Source organism: Anser brachyrhynchus (assembly GCF_964034855.1).
Source record: "Anser brachyrhynchus genome assembly, chromosome: 3".
Classification (NCBI taxonomy): domain Eukaryota; kingdom Metazoa; phylum Chordata; class Aves; order Anseriformes; family Anatidae; genus Anser; species Anser brachyrhynchus.
Window position 1 is genome coordinate 97,227,521 of NC_137696.1, and position 24,247 is coordinate 97,251,767.

Sequence of the window (24,247 nt, forward strand, 5' to 3'; positions counted from 1 at the left end):
CTCTATACAGATGGTCTCACAGCTCTTTCTTAGCAGTCTGAATCAAGGTTACATAGCTGGGACTTATCAAAACTGATCCCTGTACAAGGAAGCTTAACACAATGGGGGAGAAATTACAGCACAGGCTACAGCGGGAGGGTTACAGTGTTTGGCTTTAGGTATTTGTCCTGGTTCCAGTTAGGACAGAGTTAAGTAGCTCATAGTAGCTGGTAGGGTGCTATGTTTTGGATTAGGATGAGAAGAGCGCTGATAACATGCTGATGTTTTAATTGTTGCAGAGCAGTGTTTACACCAGGCCAAGGACTTTTCGGCTTCTCGCTCTGTCCTGCCAGCGAGCAGGCTGGGGGTGCAGCAGGAGCTGGGAGGGGACAGACCCAGGACAGCTGACCCAAACTGGCCAAAGGGGTATTCCATACCATCTGACGTCATGCTAAACAATATATAGGGGTGGCTGGCTGGGGTGGGGGGGGCCGGCTGCTCGGGAATAGGCTGGGCATCGGTCAGCGGGTGGTGAGCAATTCCATTGTGCATCACTTGTTTTCTTACACATTATTATTGTTAATACTATTATCATTATCACTATTATTATTATTATTGTTATTATTATATTCCTGTCTTAATAAACTGTCTTTATCTCAACTCACCGGCTTCACTTTCCCGTTTCTCTCCCCCATCCCAGAGAGGGAGGGGGGAGGGTGAGCGAACGGCTGTGTGGTGTTTAGCTGCCAGCCGGGTTAAACCACAACAGTATTACAGCTTAAGAAGGGTGTGAACAAATTTTAAAGAGTGAAACAAAGAATAAGAATGATCAGAAGTATGATATACATGATCTACGAGAACAAGTTGAAAGCAAAAAGAGTAGGGGAGTGGGAGGGAAGAGACTAGAGAAGAGAAAAAAAGAGGAAGAGGTAGTACAAGAGATTTCTAATATGAAGACATATCTATAAAGTTGGATACAGCGTTATGAGAAGTAATGAGCTGAAATAGCAGATAAGGGAATTGCAAAAGATTCATGGAAAATCTTCCTACCAGTACAAAAAGTTCAGCATTGACCTGGGGAGAATATTATCTGTAGTCCATAAAATATCTAAGAATGCAATAGCTGTGATGTACAACTAATAATTCTGTGGTAGTCTCCTGTCTCTAGAATTTATTCCACAGGCTAAGAAAGAAAGAAAAATCTACTTCTTAAAGGATGATGAATGTATGCTTGTTGCAAAAAGGTTTGGTCTGTTAGAAAAGCCAAGCTGTCAATCTTCAACTTGGAACTTCCAGAGGTCATTTAGGTATCTTGAAACCAAGCCACTGTGTGTCATGAATAAATTTTTGTGGTAACTAGTATAGAAAGCGCAAAACAGCTTTTATATGGTTTTGGTGGTCTGTACTTCTGTACTTAGTTGGAGTTTCCTAAACACTCCAGGCTTCTTGCCCAGGTATATCACATTTCTGTAATCTTGCCAAGAGACTGATGAAAATGTGAATAACCAAGATCATCATATGCTAGAATCTTCTAGCCAGCTGGATATGCTAGAAAATACTTTTTTTTTTTTACTTTTTCTTTTTCTTTTTTTTCTTTTTTTTTTTACTTTTTTTTTCTTTTTTTTTTTTTTAATTGCTGCTACTGCACAAAAGTACTGTCAGTAAGGAAGTTACAAGTACACATAAATTTTGATTAGAAAACTTGTCTTATTTTGAGCACTAGAAACTATAGTTGGGCTGCAAAATAAAATTCACCACATCCCACCACTTTCTTCTTTAAGAGTTGTTATTATGATTTCCGGTAGCTGGTTTTCATCTGAACATTGGACTCTCTTTGTACTTTTGGCTCTGGCATGCGTATTTGAACCCAAATAGAGATGTGTGTGATTTGTGTAGGGGAAACAGAAACCCTTCTCATGGAATTTTACTATCAAGTAGCCTACAGCTGAATGCACAGGTTTCTTTTTCTTTCTGCTTCTGTTGTGCAGCCTTCCAGGAGGGCTCCAACAATTAGATATATCATGAAGCTTAAGTAAGATACACCTTCCATGTTCAGCATTGCTGTATATCCACAATAGAGTGCTGGAAATGAAATGGATGCTTGTCCTCCTCTTTCAAAATTAAATCACTTGCATGCCATTGGCACAATTTCACTTAACACTGACGTGAGCTTGGGTTAGGTGTGTCACTCACCAAAAGCACTATTTCAAGAATTTATTTCTTAAACTTCTTTTCTTACTATAAAATTTCTTAATGCTTAAATGGTGACTTTTTGGAGAAATTTTATATTCTACTATATATATTACAGTAGCATTTGGAAAAAAAAACACTCAAATATACAAGAGTCATGTAAGAACTGAATTATAATTGAGGAGCAATTTTAAGTGTTATTTTTATGCAACACAGTTAACACTTGTAAAACATACAGTTAACTTCTAAGCCTAAATACAAGACTAACGTGCAATTTCTGTCTTCAGACAAAGCTAAAGTTGAAAGAGCTATTACAAATACTAAAGAATTGAGACATTAAAGTTTAAATTAAAAATACTCTTTAAGAAGTCTAGTCATATAAATATAGTTAAATCAAAGAATAATCCCATCTCCAATTTACATTTTCTTGGCAGAGTTGAGTTTATGTCTTCCTCACAGTAACAGGTGCCTTGAGGAATACTATTGGAAGAAAAAGGAATGTGAAGACTTGCTTGCTTATGAAGAGACACAATTATTCTTAGTTTCTGTAACAATGTATTTATCTGAGTGGTTTGAACATACTGTAACTTAAAACTTTAAATATGTTAGGAAAAAGTAGAACACTGATGTATATATATATATATATATATAAAGGCATTTCATAGATGTATTTCTTTAAAGCGAGAAATCAAATAATTTTAGAAAGCTTAAATCTAAATCTTTCAATCAGTTGAAATGCATAACATTATCAAAGATATACCAAAATGGTGCCATTATTAAAAAAAAAAAAATAAAAAATGTTTTAGGTAATACGTGTTTGATATGTACATACATAAACAGGTATATATGTATCTTTCCAAATCTAATAAACAGGTTTGAATGTCTAGCTACGTATAGCACAAAATGATTCCTCAAACTTCTTATGCTTTTCATAAAATTTGACCTCACTATTTAAATAATCATGTTATCACACGTGCAAGTGTACATAACTTATGTGGCTTTACTGCTATCATGTCCAAGCTATCTCAGTTATCTCAGGATGGTATAAAATGAAAACACACTGTTGCAGACAACATTCATTTTGAAAGATCATAGTATTGAAGGAAATCTTCAGTAAAGGCACAGGAGAAGGCCGTCCACGTGTGCTGAAAGACAAGCCATTGGGGAATAAGACTGGCCTGACTGAACAGAGAGCTTTGGCTAGAGCTTAGGAAGAAAAAGAGAATTTATGACCTTTGGAAGAAGAGGTAGGCCACTCAGGAGGACTACGAAGATGTCATGAGGTTATGCAGAGAGAAAATTAGCAGGGCCAAAGTCCAAGTGTAGCTTAATCTGGCTACTGCCATTAAAGACAATCAAAAATGCCTCTATAAATATATTAGCAACAAAAGGAAGACTAAGGAGAATCTCCATCCTTTATTAGATATGGTGGGAAACACAGTGACAAAGAATGAGGAAAAGGCTGAGGTACTTAATACCTTCTCTGCCTCAGTCTTTAGTAGTAAGACCAGTTGTTCTCCAGGTATCCTGAGCTGGCAGATAGGGATGGAGAGCAGAACGAAGCCCCTATAATCCAAGAGGAAACGGTGAGCAACCTACTAAACATTGTGCATTTAGACACACACACAAGTCTAAGTGATCAGATGGGATCTACCCAAGGGTACTGAGGGAGCTGGTGGAAGTGCTTACCAAACCACTTTCCATCATTTATCTGTAGTCCTGGCAATCCGGGAAAGTCCAAGTTGATTGAAGGCCAGCAAATGTGACACCCCTTTTCAAGAATGTCCAGAAGGAGGACCCAGGGAACTACAAGCCTGTCAGTCTGACTTTGGTGCCAGGGGAGGTTATGGAGCAGATCATCTTGAGTGCTGTCACACAACATACACAGGACAACCAGGTGATCAGACCCAGTCAGAATGGGTTTATGAAAGACAGGTCCTGACTGACTAACCTGATCTCCTTCTATGAAAAAGTGACCTGCTTGGTGGATGAGGGATATTATCTCCCTAGACTTTAATAAACTGTTTTCCATAGCATTCTTCTAGAGAAACTGTCCGTTTGTGCTTGAATGGGTATACACTTTGCTAGGTAAAAAAACTGTCTGGGTAGCTGGACCCAAAAAGTTGTGGTGAACGGAGTTAAATCCAGTTGGTGACTGGTCACAAGCGATGTGCCCCAGGGCTCAGTATTGGGTCCAGTTCTCTTTAATAACTTTATCAATGATCTGGACAAGGGGATCAAGTACACCCACAGTAAGTTTGCAGATGACACCAAGTTAGGCAAGAGTATTGATCTACTTTAGGGTAGAAAGGCCTTACAGAAGGATCTGGATAGGTGGGATTGATGGGCAGAAGCCAACTGTATGAGGTTCAACAAGGCTAAATGCTGGGTCCTGCACTTGGGGCACAACAACTCCGTGCAATGCCACAGACAGGGGGAAGCTGCCCAACAGAAAGGGACCTGGGCATATTGATCAACAGCTGGATGAATATGAGCCAGCAGTGTGCTCAGGTGGCCAAGAGGGGCAACAACATCCTGGCTTGGATCAGAAATAGTGTGGCCAGCAGGACAAGTGCAGTGACTGTTCCTCTGCCTTGGGCTGTGGTGAGGCTGTATCTCAAATACTGTGTTCAGTTTTGGGCCCCTCCCTACAAGAATCATAGAATCATAGAAGGACATCAAGGTGCTGGAGTGTGTCCACAGAAGGGCAATGACGCTGTTGGAGGATCTAGAAAGCAAGGTTTGTGAGGAGCAGCTGAGGGAACTGGAGTTGTTTAGCCTAGAGAAAATGAGGCTCAGGGGAGACCTTATTGGTCTCTACAACTACCTCAGAAGAGGGTGTAACAAGGTGGGGGTCAGTCTTTTCTCCCAAGCAACAAATGATAGGACAAGAAGAAATGGCCTCAAGTTGTGCCAGGGGAGGTTTTGGTTAGATATTAGGAATAACTTCTTCAATGAAAGTCCCTGGAGGTATTTAAAAGACGTGTAAATGTGCTGCTTTGGGATGTGGTGTAGCAGTAAACTTGGCAGTGCTACATTAATAATTGGACTAGATGACCTTACAGATCCTAAAATCCAACCTAAATTATTCTATCATTCTATTTTTTTCTCTCTTGTTTGCCTTTAAAATTGGACTCACTCTCCTTTATATATGGCTTTAGAGCTAGTACTGGAAAGATTTACATCAGAATGTGTGGTAGCTGAAGCATTCATCTATAAAGTTAGAAACTCAACCTCCTTGCACCTTTTATTGTGATTCAGCATATGCATTTGAATAAGTCCTTACCTGTAAAGTTGCAACTGCTGAGCATTTTTAAATCAAATTTTTTAACCTTTCATCATAGAAGTTCTTATTTGTATAGATACTGTGGTAGGTGTGAAACAATAAGTCAGTTTGAATGACTGAAAGATGTTACCAGAACAGGGTACATAAGTCACTTTGATTATGGTTTGATATTAGATTAGCTTTAAAGAGGTTTCAAAACTTTTTAAAATAATTTCAAGAACTCTTGTCATTAAGCTAATACATAAAAAAGGACCATCTATTATGTTTGTTCTCATAGTGTTTTGTTATAGTTTTATTTTATTTTATTTTCCAAACGGAAGTAGTTAACTTATTTGAACCAAATTCATAAAACATTCTAGGATCATTAAAATCAAGTTACTTGCAAAATTATTTAAAATGTGCTTGCATTTATTTCTTCTCACAACTCCAGCTGCAGAATATCTTCACATTTACACAAACATAAACCTTCCTGGAGTACTGATAAATTGCTATCATGACTGCCATTATATGGTGGAGAATCCAGATATGTGAATATTACTTTATATATTCTTTTTTATTATTTATTTAAATTTGGGATAGTACTCATGTTTGACAAGGTTTTATAACGCAAGTAGGTTTTTATTTACTTTTTTCTCTTTTATTTAGGCTAAATCCTCATAGTTGTTCGAATCTTTGTTTGCAAAATCGCCATTATGGTGATTTTTCACCATAAGAACAATAATTTTACAATAAGATAGAAGCTGAGGTTATATAACATGCTTATTTTGCAGCTGTTAATATTTCTAATGAGAATGTAAATTATCCATTTTGTGTAATATTCATGGTGTTGTTAATATGAGCTATCAAAAACTGTCACTAGATATTTTGTCTAGGAAAATGGCGACTAGCTTTTCTCATACTTCAAATCTGATTCTAAAATCTTGAAGGCCACTAAACATATTTCCCATAACTTGTGTAGATAAAATATGGACAAACCTTGAAAACATTTCATTTACAAAGAAGTATGAATATTTTTCCCCAAAACATTTTTTTTTTTTTAACTTTGAGAAATGGATCAAGAAAACACTTCAGTTCAGAAACTACCTGTGGATGCTGGCATTGACAGTCCCTCATACTTACCTCCTGTCCCCAGATGAATACAGTCAACATGTCCACTAAAGTCCCATGTCTGGTCCCAGGACATTTGCCAGTATAGGCAAGTTGTACACCAAACTCTTTATGAGCTACACATAGCATAAGAACCATATATCAGGCAACTTTTCCCTACAGCACACTGGAATATGCTGAGATTGCTTCCTCAGATGGGGAACGAATATACATATAACTGCATGTAGTAGCTAAGATGTCACAGAAGAGAGTGAGAGAACAGCAGAAAGATATTATTCAAATGACCTGTAAATCCAACTTTGGGTTATTGTTCAATAATAAATATTTCAGGGTTTGAAAAAATTTATTTTAAAAGCACCAGCACAGACTGTTCCTTGAATTTTAGGCCTAAATTTCTGTATTCTGAATCCAGTGTTATCCTTCTTCTAAACTTATTCTTTGTACTATCATAAACTATTCTCCTTTGCTCCTCATGAGGATAGTGTCTTGGGAAACATGAAGGCAAAACAGTAAATATTGCATTTGGGATTTTGAAATGTGAAGCTGTTTAAACTTTCTGAGCTGTATATTTAGAAATACTGTGAATAAATATTAACAAACCTTCTCATTTTTGTATTATTTAAAAATATTTGATCAGATTTTATTGTCTACATCTACTTCAGCTACATTAATGCTGTGGGTTTCCTTAAAAGGCCAGTTTCATCCCATCTGACATTGTTGCTGTCTTATTGTAGTTGATGGACTGTGACAAGCTTCTCCAGAAACTAATTCAGTTTAGGTAAACTCCTAATTTAGGCATTTTAGTGGGATATCTGAAGTTAGTTCAAACTTATTACCAAAACACCATTTTTGAACTGGAAGGTAACCGCAGGTATTATGTTTGTTTTTTTCTTAATGTAAACTATGAAAAAAGAGACATCTGCTTTAATTATAGTCATATTGAGGGATTGGTCTTCGTAATGTAATCATGGTTTCACCACATTTTCTTCCTTGATTTTTCATATTCACAGAGGAGCTATTGAACTGTGATGCTGAGCAAGAAGAGCAGGGGTTTTTCATTCTAACCAGATCTGTCAGTGGGCTGAGGAAAGAATATCCAGTATCTCAGCAGAATTCCTCTTATCAAAACCTGATTATTTGAACGCTAGAGGTATATGACATATTCTGACTAAAATGGAGAAAGTTAATCTTAAGAATACTCTAATTTTCTGTGTCAGATTGCTATTTCTTGTCAAAACTGCTTTTCACATGTATCAATGGTTCATGCTGAGAAAAACGTACTTTGTAGAAGTATTTTCTTAATATGATTAAGGTTCATTTAACTAATGATTTCCAATGGCAGTGGGTTTAGATTAGGCAGAAGACAGTATATTGAAGATCTATTCAGGCTGATTTTACTGACTTTTTTCTCATTTTGAATATGCTGTTTAAGAGAAGTATTTTAATAATATATTTATATAATTGCTCATAAAAATGTAATTATGTTCATTGTATTCAAGCCCTACATTTTCCTGTTAGAGTAAGTCATGGTTATTATGATTCTCTCCTCCCTTAAATCACTACGTTGCTGTAAGCAAAATAAGATAAGTAGGAAATTTATCTGACAAATGCATGGTGAAATTTCTGCCTACCAAATAGTTTTCAAATCAGAAGTAAAAACAGCCTTGGGAGATAAATCTACAGAATTTTAAACACCCATACAGAAATTGCCAGAATAATCCCCCTTGCATTGCCCTAAGCAAGATGTAAATTAAGAAGCAATACACTATGAGTGTAATGGAGCATGTACTTTTCATGCTTCCATTCATCTCATGTAAACAGCTTGTACAATGCCCCTCACAGGAATAATTACAAAATACTAGAATGACTGAAATTATAAATATTAGGGTAAAAAGGAAAAATATAATATTTTAATACATTTTTTATTGTTAAAAAGTTAATAATTGCTATCTTGTTTTCTAATTGTCAACTTACACAGGTAGAAAGTCAAAAGAATGAAAAAGGCTTTGGGCAAAATCAGCAGGGGAGATATGCATTCTGTCTGTTGAAAATAGATATTAGCAGGCCGGTTGGCATGGCAGCAGTTTTCAGTACTGCCATACGGGACATAAATATTTGAAAAGACCTTGGAACTTCCAGTCTTTAAAATCCCAGTGACAGGGTGGATTAAAGAATTGATGCTTGGTCCTTTATGTGGTAGAGAAGATGAATTAGAACGACGTGCATACTCAAAATATATTAAAAGAGACATCATAGATTTTTTCAAATTCTCCATCTGATCAGCTCAGCCAATGCAGTCTGATTTATTCAGTAATCACATGAAGCAACAAGCACCAAGAAGTGCCAAGAACATTGCTACAGCTTCTACAAATCTTTATACATCCTTAAGGTCATTCTCTACTATATCACCATTACTTTTATACCTAATATTTAGCACTTCCATTTAATAAATAGAATAATAGAAGAATAAATTAACCAAATAAATAAATTACTCAGCTAAACTATAAATTCCTGGATGGACTAAGAAGTAAATTTTAGGGACATCAGCTTCAATCAAATATTCAAATGAGCAGATGAAAAAATGATAGTTTATTGAATATCACATTCTGAATTTTCAACTTAATTGTGCCCTGAGCCTCTTAATGTAATATGTACAGTGTCATAATGGCAAATTCTCAGGATAAAATTCATGATGGGTAGTTCATAGAGCATTGTAGGTTTTCTTTAGAATTTTCTAATGTTTACTGAAAGAAACTGGCTTTCAGAAAATGGCTCAACTAGATAAAGCCCTGAGCAACCTGGTCTGATCCCATAGCTGACCCTGGTTTGAGCAGGACTTTGGAGCAGCAACCTCCTGAGGTTCCTTCCAACTTGAGCTATCCTTTGATTTATTTATTTATTTATTTTAAATGTAGTTTATATGGTGTCCACTAATCACTTCCTGTTTTACAGATCGATTTGTGAAAAATTGCCTTACTTTTCAACTACTTTACACTTAACGCTAATTTTTGTTAAACAACTAGTATTATGAAAAAAGCTGTTCCATTTACCAGTTATTCCATTGAGTCCAGTGCAGTATTGTAATTAGCAATGCGGTACTGAACGATTTCAACCTGAGACATTCAATTTCCTCTGCTCTGCAACATAATGAATGACAACAAGAAGTGGTATCATGTAAGCTGGGTAGTAAGCAGTGAAAGAGTCCTAAAGCAGACACACTTGTTCTCTCTTTTGTGCTCTTTTGTGAATTCTGTGTTTTCTTCTTTGCCACTGTAATTAAACAAATGTCCTGCTGAGGAGCCAGAGTCAAAAACATTAAGACATAAAAAATAGCTAAGCCTAGAAAAGAAAGAAACTCTCTTAGATGTAGTAGCTAATCACTCAGGAGGTTAACATTTTCATCTGAGATTTTCATCTGAGATGTACAAGACACAAGGGACTCAAGTAAGCTGTAGTTACAATTTAGCCCATTAGTCATGCAAAATGCTACCCAATCAACATGTTAAATGCAATATATGTCTCAATTTTATACAGTGATGTTTTTGCACACACATATCCTAATCTTGATAAAGTTTAAGAACTCGATATGTAATACCTACCTACAATCAGGATGGAAAAATTGGGCATTTCTCCAATTAAGTTTCCATTGTTGTTATTCTATGTATACATATACATCCACAGGAGTAGACTTCTTATAAAATGCATCAGCTGTTCCCTTTCTGGAGGAAAAAAGTCACATATACTTACCTAAAATATGTCCTCACTTACACATACTGACTGTGATAATAATAATCAGTAAGGAGAAAGTTCAAGCTCACACCCAAATCTCTCAACTTGATACCTGGGCTGTAGATTGTACTGAGGTTAAGAATACTCTTCCTTCTTCTTTTTGAAGCTGTTTCACTGTGTAGAAAAGAATTAAAAATTTATAGGATCGGAAAGAGAGCAAGCATAACGATGACTCAGTAGCCTACCAGTTCAAAATCTCACTTGAGAAAAGAGACACGGATTCTGTTCTGTGCTCCAAGGAGTATACATTTTACATGAGGTAGACATTGGATAACATGTATAAGTAGTTCATGGAGCAACCCAGACCTTTACAGTCTCAAGTGAATGCCTTAACCAGCTGACATAAGAGACATACTATTGGATTTTTCAATGCCCTCTATGAATATTACATTCGTTTCTGCACAGAGCAGGTAAATACCTTGCTCTCTATAACCAAAAATACAGCCTTGTGTTCAAAATGGTCTCCCAGCATATTTGCTTGGTAACACTCAGTGAAAAGAGAAAAAAAAAAAAAAATCTAATGAGTAGGGTAACCAGGCTATGAGAAGTGTTATATAGTCATCACCTACCTATAATACGAAACTTTGAAGGGAAAATCTCCTATCCCTTTCTGGCACAGCAGGATGCAGACTGCTTCCTTTAAGATGTTTCTACTATGGTAGATGAAGAAGGTGCAGCCACTTCTAGCTCAAAATTCTAGGCTGATTAATTTCCTGAACCATGTTAAAGTTTAGAAATATTCGTATTTATATTATAAAATACAGAAGGAATATTAGTAAAATTAGGCATTTAGCAGAGGTATCTGCTTGTGAAGTTCTGTGTTGCTGTGGACATGGAAGTGAACACGAGACGGTGTAAGAAGGTTGGCCATGTTATTGTAGCAGTCATTTGTAGCACATTAATATTCAGTTCAGTATATGGCATCATTTTCTTAGTCTTGCTCACTGTGACTAGTATGCAAGTAGTCTTATTGAGCCAGAGCCAACAATTCAGTGTGAAGAAAGAAAAAATCAGGACTGCATCTTACTATCAGAATCACAGCTGTTCTCACTTCATGTTCTGCTTGGTTTCTGGGTTACTGAGAAAAGCAAATACTTCTTTGTCTTATTTCTACACTAAGTAAATGTCATAGCAACCCATTAGCACCGACAAGGTTCTTGTTTCTGAATATCAACTGCTTTAACTCTCTCATACACTGACTGGTTTTCCATGATTTAGGCCATAGAAGGAATTGTCTTTAGTTTAAGACTGCATGTAAACACAGTGTTTGATTTTTTCCAAAATAAATCATTCTATTTTTATTATGCAGTTTAATTAGCTACTGTGCTTTGAAAAAAAAAAGTACATTGGTTAGAATATGCCTGTGTATTTTCGGTAATTAGTCTTCTATTTACCTCTGCACAGGACTGGACAGATTATATTTGAGTTAAATCAAAAAAGTGCGGGTATCTCTAAGGACTGATTAAGCTGCTTTTTATATAACACCATAATTTGACCATTTGAACTATGCACCATATGTAATCCAAATCATATTGGAATCTGGAGAAAAATCATAGAATCATAGAAACATAGAAAAAAAAGAATCTTTAGTACTGTAACCTTAGTTGATTTAGATCAGATAAATATAGTAAAATTGCTTTGGATCTTTCATTTAATGACTGTCATAATGCAAATTGATACTGTCTTTATTCACCTAGCTCTCAAAAATAGCTGGAATATCCTTGGTGCTTTTTTAGGATCCCAGACATTTCTGTATTTCTATTTTAGAACTCATTAGAAGATGCTTTTTCTTATTTTCCTTCCTTGCATTAATTTGAAATTCTACAAGCTGAAGTTAGAAAATGGATGGATCATCAAGTCCAAGATAGCAGGCACAAATTGTCAAAGCTGTCATTTCTATACTCATCAAAGATCTTGAAGTTACTTGCTTCAGAGGCTAATAAAGCCTTCATTGTTTGTTGTGGAATAGTTACGCAGAGTATAAATTTTTTTCCTGAATGTCTGTGCTTATCTACAAAGTTGGTTCCAAAATGAAGGAAGAAGAGAGAAATCACCATGTTTTTTGTTGCAGAGAACCTTAGTACATTTATTTTCATCTACTTGTTTCTCCAACTAATTAATAAAATATTACAGAGAAAAAATGACAACATAACTTCCTAGTCACACAAGACACAGACATATGCTTTTGTGCAGTTTTGACAGATTGGATTACTGGATAGAGTTACATTGATGGAAGAAAAGCAAAGGAACAACACGTTAGAAGTTCAGGATTCTTGCTGACTGCACTATCTTGTTATGGAATCTTGCTGAAAGTTGATTTCAGCAATACACATTAAATTCCTTTGCTTCCGATCAAGAAAAACATAAACAATAAATCAATAGGAGGTAGTATAAAATATTTTAAATTCTTTGACCTCAAGAGAGCTGTGATGGAGCAGGCTATGCACAGTATTATGCTATGCTGATAAACTGAACACTTCCAAATTATTCCTTTATTCCTCCAGCACCAGGGAACAATATTGAAAGTAGCAGGCAGACACAGCTGATCAATACGTGGTTGTGAGGCTGGTGTCACTGGCAGAATTTCTCAAGGTTTCTTGATCATGGGATGGTCAACATGACACCAGGCCTTGCTGGCACCTGATGGAATGCACCTTTCTCAGAGAGGGAAAAGGATTTTTGCACAGGAGTAAGCAGGGCTGATTAACAGGGCTTTAAACTAGACTTAAAGGGGGAAAGGAATAATACCAGGTTCAATGATGATAAGTAATGAAACAACATGCCAAAATCTGAAGGACTGCATGCTAGTGAGATCCTTCAGTCTGCTCCATGAGGTTGGGTACAATGAAGCACATTTGAAATGCTTCTACACCTATGAATGGAGCAAGAGGAACAAGCAAAAGGAACTAGAAGCCTTGGCTCAGACCCAGAGCTACAGCAACATTGGCATAAGCAAAACCTGGAAGGAAGAATCCTGTGACTGGTCTAAGATGGATGCTTATAGGCTTTTCAGAAAGGATGGGGGGGGGGGGGGGGGGGGGTGGCAGGGGATAGTGCTATATGTAATGGAAAGGCTGGACTGTACAGAACTTGCAGCTTGTGGTGACACAGTTGAGAGTTCCTGGGTAAGAAAAAAAGGAAAAGCAAATAAAGGGGATGTTGTGGGAGTCTACTATACACCACCCAACCAGGATGAAAACACCAATGAATTATGTCTCTTAAAGAGATACCCCTGGATCAGCTGCCCTTGTCCTTATGAGGGACTTCAACTTGCCAGACATTAACAGGGAATATCACACAGCTGGTACAAACAGGTCTGGGAGATTCCTAAAACACCTAGATGATACCTTTTTGCTATAGGTACTAAGGAGCCGACTAGGAAAGGCACCCTCCTAGATCTGTTGCTTGTAAACAGAAAGGGTCTCGTGTGAAGTGGTGATTGGTGGCTGTCTTGGCCATAGTGATCATGAAATAGTCTAATTTAAAACCATTGGTGGTAGCTGGAAAGCTGCCAGCAAAACTTCCACGTGAAAGAGGGTTCAGACTGCTCTGGGAATTAGTTAGTAAAGTCCACTGGGAAATGTCATTGAGGTCCATCAGTGCTGACCACATTTTAAGTAAAATCATATAATTATAGAATCATAGAATTGTTAAGGTTGGAAAAGACCTCCAAGACCATCTGTTCCTACCATCCCCCTACCACCAATATCACCCACTAAACTGTGTCCCTAAATACTACATCCAACCTTTCGTTAAACACCCCCAGGAACAGTGACTTCACCACCTCTCTGGGCAACCCGTTCCAATGCCTAACTACTCTTTCTGAGAATAAATGTCTCCTAACTTCCAACCTGAACCTCCCCTGGCCCAACTTGAGGCCATTCCCTCTAGTCCTATTACTAGTTATCTGCAAGAAGAGGCCGATACTCAGCTCCCTACACTTTCCTTTCAGGGAGTTGTAGAGATCAATAAGGTCTCCCCTGAGACTCCTCTTATCCAGATTAAACAACCCCAGTTCCCTCAGCCGCTCCTCACAGGACTTATGTTCCAGGCCCTTCAGCAGCTTCATAGCCCTTCTCTGGACATGTTCCAGGGCCTCGATGTCCTTCCTGTAGTGAGGGGCCCAAAACCAAACACAGTACTTGAGGTGTAGCTCCACCAGAGCTGAGTACAGAGGGACAATCACTTCCCTGGTCCTGCTGGTTACAATATTCCTGATGCAAGCCAGGACGCTGATGGCTTTCTTGGCCACCTGGGCACACTTCCAGCTCATGTTCAGGAAAGCATCAACCAACATTCCTATATCCTTCTCTGCACAGCTTTCAAGCCACTCTGCCCCAAGCCTGTAGTGTTGCATGTGGTTGTTGTGGTCAAAGTGCAGGACCTGGCACTTAGCCACGTTGAACCTCATCCCATTGGCCTCTGCCTATCGACCCAACCTGTCCAGGTCCCTCTGCAGGGCCTTCCTACCCTCTGGCAGATCTACACTTCCCCCTAACTTGGTATCGTCTGCAAACTTACTGAGGGTGCACTTAATTGCCTCATCCAAATCATCAATAAATGTATTAAAGAGGATGGGCCCCAACACTGACCCCCGGGGTACATCGCTTGCGACCAGTCGCCAGCTGGATTTTACTCTGTTCACCACCACTCTTTGAGTCCGGCCGTCCAGCCAATTTTTAACCCAGCAAACTACCATCTCTTAAGAGCACAGGAGCAGGCAATTCCAAATTCAAAATGTTGGAAGTCAAGCAGGCAGGGCAGAAGGTCAGCTTGGCTCAGCAGGGATCTTCTTCTAGAGCCTTGGCAGAAAAAGAAAGTAAGAGAGTGTATGGCAACTGTGAGATCAGACAACATGGGAGGACTACAGAGATGTTGTTCGCCATTGTAGGGAGATAATTTGTGTGGTCAAAGCACAATTAGTGTTGAAGCTGGCCAGTACTGTGGAGAACAATAAAAAGCGTTTTTGTTTTTTTTTTTTTTTAAGAAAAAACTATGTTAACAGCATAAGGAGGACCAGAAAAAAATATAGGTCCATTCCTTGATCAGATGGTCTGCTCGCAAACAGGGACATAGACAAATCAGAGACATTTTATGCCTTCTTCACCTGTGTCTCCAACACAGATGATAGGCACTGGGACACCCAGAGGCCTGAGTTGGAGGACTGTGACTATGATAATGATAAATTCCCAGCCAAGCCTGAACTTGTGTGAGATTTGCTGCTCCATCTGGATGCATATAAGCCTATAGGGGCTAATAGGGTTCATCCCAAGGTACTCAGAGAGTTTGTTGATATCATCGCAAGACCTCTCTCAACTATTTCTCAACAGTCTTGGGAATCTAGAGAGGTCGCAGTTGATGGAAATCTGTCAAATGTCATTCCAATTTTCAAGAAGGGCAAGAAAGAAAACCCTAGTAATTACAAGTCTATCAGTCTCACTTCAGTGCCTGGTAAAATTATGGAGAATATTATTCTGGGAGTTATTGAAAAACACCTGAAGGACAGTGTGGTCATTGGTCATTGCCAGTATGAGTACACAAGTGGAAGGTCCCGCTTAACAAACCTAGTTTCCTTTTATGACAAGGTCACCCATCTAGTTGACCAAGCGAATACAGTTGATAAAGCTTTCAATATGGTTTCTTACAGTATCCTTCTGGACAAAATGTCCAGCATACAGCTAGATAAAAACATCATACAGTGGGCAATTTGCTGATGGGTTGGGCACAAAAGGTTAGAGTAAATGGGGTTACATGAGGCTGGCATTCCATCAGTGTGGTTTCCCAGGGCTCCATTTTAGGGCCAATTCTCTTCAGTTTTTTTATAAATGATTTGTATGTAGGATTAGAGGGTGTACTGAGGAAGTTTGCAGATGATACTATATTGGGAGGAGTTTTTGACTCCATCGAGGGTAAAGAGGCCTTGCAGAGAGACATCGATGAATCAGAGGGCTGGGCAATCACCAGTCACATGAAATTTATAACAGCAGCAAGTGTCAGATTTTGCACCTGGGAAGGGGCAGCCCTGGCTGCAGGTAGAGGGTTGCCCCTTCCCAGGTGCAGCCTGAAGAGAGGCTGGTGGATGAGAGGCTGGAGAGCAACCACACAGAAAGGGATCTGGGCATTTTGGTCAATGGAAAGTTGAGTATGAGTCAACAGTGTGCCCTGGCAGCCACAAGGGCCAACCATATCCTGGGTGCATCAAGCACGGCATTGCTAGCTGATTGATGGGAGTGATTGTCCCACACTACCCTGCTCTGGTGTGGCCTCACCTCAAGTACTCAAGTACTGTGTGCAGCTTGGGGCACCATGGTGTAAAAAGGACATAAACTATTAGAGAGTGTGCAAAGGAGGGCTAGTAAGATGGAGAAGGGTCTAGAGGGCTAGATGTACGAGAAGCAGCTGAAGTCACTTGGTTTGCTCAGCCTAGAGAAGAGGAGTTCAGTCTCTCATGAGGGAGACCTCATGGCAACCTCCACCTTCCTCTTGAGGGGGAGCAGAGGCAAGCACTGATCTTGTCTCTCTGGTGATCAACAATAGGATCCAAGGGAATGGCATGACATTGCATCAGGGGAGGTTCAGGTTAGATGTTTAAAAAAGGTTCTTTGCTGAGAGGGTGGTTGGGTACTGGAACAGGCTCCCCAGGGATCATGGCACCAAGCCTGCTGGAGTTCAAGAAGCATTTGGACAACACTCTCATACTGTCTTATTTTTGGTTGGTCTTGTGTGAAGCCAGGGGTTGGACTTGATCCTTGCAGGTGCCTTTCAACTCAAGATGTTCTCTGATTCTATGATTCTGTGATTAATATCTACATCAGTGTTTACCTTACGTAAGCTTTATAAAAAGGGGAAAAAAATGCATTGTGTGGGGAACTGCTTTGAATTTCACATAATCCAGCTTAGAGATATTAATATTGTGCCTTGGTGAAAATTGGGTTCTTATCCCTAATATAGAGGCATAATTGCCTGCTATTATTATGCAAGGTAATTTGTTTTACAACTATCTACAGAGGCATAAGTTTCTGATTCAGAAAAGACAAAATACTTTTTCAGAATATACATTGAATTCAGAAGGCCTTAATCATTATTCTTCTAACTTTTTTCCTTTCTGTCATTGAGTCATACGTTAATGAAAAATGTACTGTGAATACTCAGAAACAACTTATTAAATATAGAGACCATGTTATTGTCTTGTTGCAAAATAATAAAGATTAACATATACTTTATTTGATCAACAGCTAATAATGCACCACTTCAAAAGACGGCAAAGAACTAGAACTAGTTGCAGAACTAGTCCTCTAGACATGTTTCATAAGATTACATCTAGAAGAAAACGTAAGATTTACTTTAATTCCTCCTGCATACCACTTCATTGGAAAGGCAGTGTGTATTATTAACATTCAGGCTACTCGCTTTTGCACATGCTTTGCTTCATTTAATTTTTGGTTTGAAAAAATTAGTTTGCAGAATTTCTACTTTTATGATTGCTATTAAACTGAATGCAATGCCCTACCAGTTAACACACTAATGATCTGTATCTCAAAGGATAAAAATCTACAGGAATGTTACACTGAAAATCTTACTATGGGGAAAAAAAATGAAAAACCTGTATATACAGAGCTAAAAATTATTATTAGCCCAATTACAGTTTTAACAATCTAATAGTCTAAGTTATCTGGATAATTCTGAAAAAGCCTTATTAATAATATAGTTTTAAATGTTATACAAGAAAATACTTTCTAGTCTCTCAAGATGACCGTTTGTCTCTGTGTTAACTTGACTCTCCTCAAAAAGTAGGGGAAGGTTGAACATGTGGTTCATGAACATGTGGTTTATTCAGGAAAGAATACAAAGAGTGGTCAGAGCTGTTGCAAAGGAATCTGAACTTAACACAGAGGTAACCAGAAGGTGGCCTTTGTTTTTGATAAAGATCTGTATAAGTAGAGTTTTGATAAAAGTCTGTATCAGCAGAGTGAATCGACTGGCCATGTAAAGAACTTTCCCTGAGCTAATAAAAAAATATATATATTCCTGAGCAAGCCATACCAGAGTGGAGAAAATTAATATGTGGCTGAGCCCAACACAGAGCATAAAATCTGAACAACCAGCAGAATTAATTTTGAAGAGAACAGGTTACAGCTGGCTTCAACCCATGTATTCTTTCCCAGTGACTGGGGATGCCCAGAATTGTGATGGTAATCATATAGAGACCAGTAATCACAGAATCACAGAATCACAGAATCAAAGGGGTTGGAAGGGACCTCGAAAGATCATCGGGTCCAACCCGAAACACCAGTGATAGGACCCGCGGGAATGGTGTTAAGCTGAGGCGGGGGAAGTTTAGGCTGGACATCAGGAAGAGGTTCTTCACCGAAAGGGTGGTTGCACACTGGAACAGGATCCCCAGGGACGTAGCCACTGCACCAAGCCTGTCTGAATTTAAAAAGCAATTGGACTGTGCACTTAGTCACATGGTCTAAACTTTGGGCAGACCTGTGCAGTGCCAAGAGTTGGACTAGATGATCCTTATGGGTCCCTTCCAACTCAGGACATTCTGATTCTATGATTCTATGATAACCCCCCTGCCAAAGCAGGCTCCTTAGAGCAGGCTGCCCAGGTAGGCGTCCAGATGGGCCTTGAATATCTCCAGAGAAGGAGACTCCACAGCTTCCTTGGGCAGCCTGTTCCAGTGCTCTGTCACCCTCACCGTGAAGAAGTTCTTTCACAAGCTGGTGTGGAACTTCCTGTGCTCTGTCTTGTTGCCATTGCCCCTTGTCATATCCCCACAAACCACTGAGAAGAGGTTGGCCAAATCCCTCTGTCTCCCACACCTCAGGTATTTATGCACATTGATAAGATCCCCTCTCAGTCTTCTCCTCTCCAGGCTGAACAGACCCAGGTCTCGCAGCCTTTCCTCATAGGGAAGATGCTCCAGGCCCCGCATCATATTTGTGGCCCTCCGCTGGACTCTTTCCAGGAGTTCCCTGTCTTTTTTGTACCGGGGAGCCCAGAACTGGACACAGTACTCCAGGTGAGGCCTGACCAGGGCGGAGTAGAGGGGGAGGATCACCTCCCTTGACCTGCTGGCCACACTCCTTTTAATGCACGCCAGGATCCCATGGGCCCTCCTGGCCACGAGGGCACACTGCCGGCTCATGGTCAAACTGTCATCCACCAGGACCCCCAGGTCCTTCTCCTCAGAGCTCCTCTCCAGCAGGTCTTCCCCCAGCCTGTACTGATACATCCGGTTGTTCCTTCCCAGGTGCAGGACTCTACACTTGCTCTTATTAAACCTCATTTGGTTTATTCCTGCCCATCTCTCCAGCCAGTCCAGGTCTGAATGGCGGCACAACCTTCTGGTGTGTCAGCCACTCCTCCCAGATTCGTGTCATCGGTGTACTTACTGAGGGCAGACACTATTCCCTCATCAAGGTCATCGATGAAATGTTGAACAAAACCAGACCAAGCACTGACCCCTGGGGAACGCTGCTAGGTAATGGGAATCGTGTTTGTATAGTGATCCAATCATACATTGCAATTGTTATATTGTGCTTGTGTTGTGATTTCAGTGCATTGTTATTTTTCTCTAATGAATCAAAATCCTATGTAATATAAAATATCTTCAAATAAGTAAATTTGATACTAAAACATTAAACTTTTCTTACATAGAATATTTAAAAGTACCTCATCAGAGTATTGTAATGTGAATTTGACATTGAGTCTGGTTTCTTCAGGTAAGAGCCCATGGAAATCAGTGATTTTGTTTGAATATCCCTCAGTATTATGTAGAACATAGCAGAGACATTCCGTAGGAAATGATTCTCTTCAGAGACAGCCACTGTAGAAAAACAAAGTTTTAAAAACTTTAGCATTATCTTCTAAGCTTTTGAACATCAATGCTGAAATCAAAGGCTGGTTTGCTTTTAATTGTGCTAGATTAACTCTTATGAAGTACTGGTATGAAGATAGTCATTGAGGAAGCAATATATCCAGTACTTTAAATTACACACATAATCAGCTATAGCGCAACAAGTTTGCAGAGTTATGTATCCAGTCATACTTAGGTCTTACAACAGCTTAAGAACTGCAGAGGTCATGTTCTAGTAAATACTCTAAACCACCTTGGCAAGGTCAAAGAAAAAAGGACGTCTTTAAAAAGTCACAGGTGTTTAATGATTGAGAGTGTCAATGAAATTATGCACCAACTGTTATAACTAACAAAGTATGTATATATGATCAGCGTTTTCAATAAGAATATGTTGCCCAAGGTCTGCACTGTAGAAGAAGTTAATAAAACAGAAAAATAGGAAGGGCCATTTGTGAAAAAATAAATGTAGACCATGGATTGTAGAATTAATCTAGTGGAAGATGAAACCCACAAAATCTGCAGCATACATTATGGTATGTACCAATACTTACCACAAATTAGATCCAGTTTTTACTAGTTTTCAGCAACCTTTGTTCTCCAAATCTGTTTCCCAACAGGAATGTAATGGTAATGTTCATTAGCCTAAGCACACTCCCAGTTTTATTTTCTGGACATATTTCTCATATCCTTACACCATTCCGCGGAAATCATACCTTCACTTGCCTTGATGTACATGTACCACAGAGACATCTTGGCTTGGTGATTTGTCCAGTGCTCTCTTTTCCTTTGACATCTGCTGTTTCCTGTGGCTGACAGTTTCTTCCCTGTGGACATACATAAGTTTCAGCTTGACCATACTGTAACTGTCAGTCAGACTAGCATATTAACATTGCCACACTGTACCTATCAACACACCAGCATTATTTACATCTTGTCTCACATTGACATGCAGCTAATGCACATTCCTATTTCATAATGTTTTGTTTTACATTTGTTTATACTTCTTAGACACTAAAAAATAGTTCCATCTGTGTACAAATGTTATCATTCTCAAGATTTAAGAGAGGAGAAAAATATCAAGGCTGAAGGAAGTACCTAAAAGTAATGGGGGGGGGTGGGGGGGGCGGGGGGGGAGTGGAGGGAAGGAGAGGCTGTTGGGAGGTGAAGAAGAAAATCATATGCAATGAAATCCAGTATACAAGTTAAACAATTCTTGAGGGATTTAGTCATTTTGTTTTGTTTTGTTTTGTTTTGTTTTTAGCTTAGTAGGTATCTTGCTTGGGACATGATCACAACTGAAAGACCACATTAATTCAAAATATACCTCTAGAAAACAGGTTTCATTAATCGAGGCTGATTCATATTCACAGAAAACATTATTTTTCTGAAGAATTTTCTGTTAACACTAAATGATTTTTTCTTATCAGAGGCAAGGACCTATCTGCTCAGTAAAATTTAAATCCAAAAGAAAATGGATTTAAAAGAAAATATGTTTGGTAATTTTTCTAGTACTTCTCTATTTTCACTAAAATCCACCTACCTGGATTGTGCCAGTATGTATTTTCAGAGTTAGAACATGGCATACTAGACCCCAGAGAAAACAGGATTCTTCAAAAGACATTTCTTTATAAGCAAAAACCTTTGGAAATTTGGAAATGCAGATAAGAAATTTTACTCCTGTTTTTTTCTCCTGTCTCTCAGTTCTACAGCCATTGCACAATTCTATAAAAAGAGGTGACAAAAATCCTATTATGAGAAAAAAAAAAAATAATTGTAATTTGCAACTAGCTTCCCTAGCTTGTTGTAACAAAGTCTAACTCAAAAGAATTGTTCATGGTTGTGAGTCTTAAATAGTGGTATCCCTTAGATTTTGATATACTTTCCAAAACAGATTACATAGGTGATTAATTCAGCAATTCTTACTGACTAAGTGAGCAGCTTACCATACCATTTGTTGCTTGGCTGCAGTCCTGTTCTGGAACCTCTAATGCCACCATACCTTTTTATAAAGAAGTGCTCATTTCATGCTGTAGTTTCTTCTCCATTGAGATGGTACTCAACAGATAGTTATTAGGAACATTCCCTGTTTTATTTGCAGTGTTAATGGTGGAGATAACATTAACAAAATAAAGCAAGAATAGTTTCTGCCCCTGCTTCAGAGCTATGAAGTCAGAAGCCAGACTGAACCTATTAGGATGTATTTAGATTTCATTTGGAGACGTAGAAGAGGCGGTCTTATAAGACTGTTGATCCCTGTTCTTCTAGCTTGTAAAGGTATGTTACGCCAATGAGTGTTATGAGTTTTTAATACTGATATCATTTTAATTTTGTTTGTTTCATTGGTATTTGTTCAAAAGGCTAGATTTTTCAAGTAATGGTCACACTGACTATTTGCAGTGAGCAAATAGACTGCTGCTATTTCCTGCTGTACAGTCGCCAGCGCTTGTTATCATGGGGAACTTTAACTTCCCAGACATATACTGGAAATACAATACGGCCCTGAGGAAGCGGTCTAGAAGGTTTCTGGAATGCGTGGAAGATAGCTTCCTGACTCAGCTGGCTAGTGAGCCTACCAAAGCAGGTGCCCCACTAGACCTGCTGTTCACAAACAGAGAAGGACTGGTGGGAGATGTGGTGGTAGGAAGTTGTCTTGGGCAGAGTGACCATGACATGGTAGAGTTCTCTATCTGTGGTGAAGTCAGGAGGGGCGTCAGTAAAACTGCTACCTTGAACTTCCAGAGGGCAGACTTTGAATTGTTCAGGACAGTGGTAGGGAGGTTCCCTTGGGAGTCAGTCCTGAAGGGCAGAGGGGTCCAGAAAGGCTGGACGCTTCTCTAGAAGGAAGTCTTAAAGGTGCAGGAGCAGGCTGTCCCCATGTGCCATAAGATGAGCCGGTGGGTAAAAAGACCGGCATGTCTGAACAGGAAACTTTTGCTGTGTGTCTGGGAGAAAAAGAGAGTTTATGTCCAGTGGAAGAAGGGTCAGGCAACTCGGGGAGAGTACAAGGAAGCTGCCAGGATATGCAGAGAAAAAAATCAGGAAGGTCAAAGCCCAACACGAGCTCAACCTGGCCACTATAGTTAAGAATAACAAAAAAATGTTTTTATAGATGTGTTAACGGCAAGAGGAGGGCTAAAAAGAAAATCTCCATTCTTTACTGGATATGGGGGGAAACATGACTACAGAGGATAAGAAAAAGGATGAGGTTCTTAAAGCCTTCTTTGCATCTGCCTTTACTAGGTAGACCACTTATTTCCCAGGGTACTCACCCTCCCGATCTGCAAGTTTGGGACAGGGAGCAGAAGAAACCCCCCACGGTTCAGATGGAAACAGTTAGAGACCTGCTGCTCCACCTGGACTATTACAAGTCCATGGGGCCATGAGGGTGCTGAGGGAGTTGACAGATGGGATTGCTGGGCCACTTTCCATCATCTATCAGCCGTCTTGGTCATCCGGAGAAGTCCCGGATGACTGGAGACATGCTAATATGGTGCCCGTCTATAAGAAGGGTCATAATGAGGATCCAAGAAACTACAGGGCTGTCAGCCTGATCTTGGTGCCAGGTAAGGTGATGGAACAGGTCATCTTGAATGCAATCACACAATGTATGCAGGACAATGGGGGATCAGGCCCAGTCAGCATGGATTCATGAAAGGCAAGTCGTGCCTGACCAACCTTATCTCCTTCTATGACCAGGTGACCTGCCTGGTGGATGAGGAATAAATTGGGTGATAGTTCTAGCACACACATTTTAAAATAAAATAGGTCTCATCCTATTCTTTGCATATTTTGTATATTCATAATTTTATATGAGAATGTTTACGTATGAGAATATAACTGAAAGAGGTTCTCAAAAAATATACAGTTATGCATACTTTGACAAAAATTTTGCTTTATATGATGTTTACACATTCTAAAACATGTTTATTTTCCTTAAACCTTCCCCTCATCCCCTGGACCCTAACCCCCTCCAGCAAAACAGTGATACAGCTGAACAATACTCAGGAAAATCCTTAACTCCTTTCATTTCA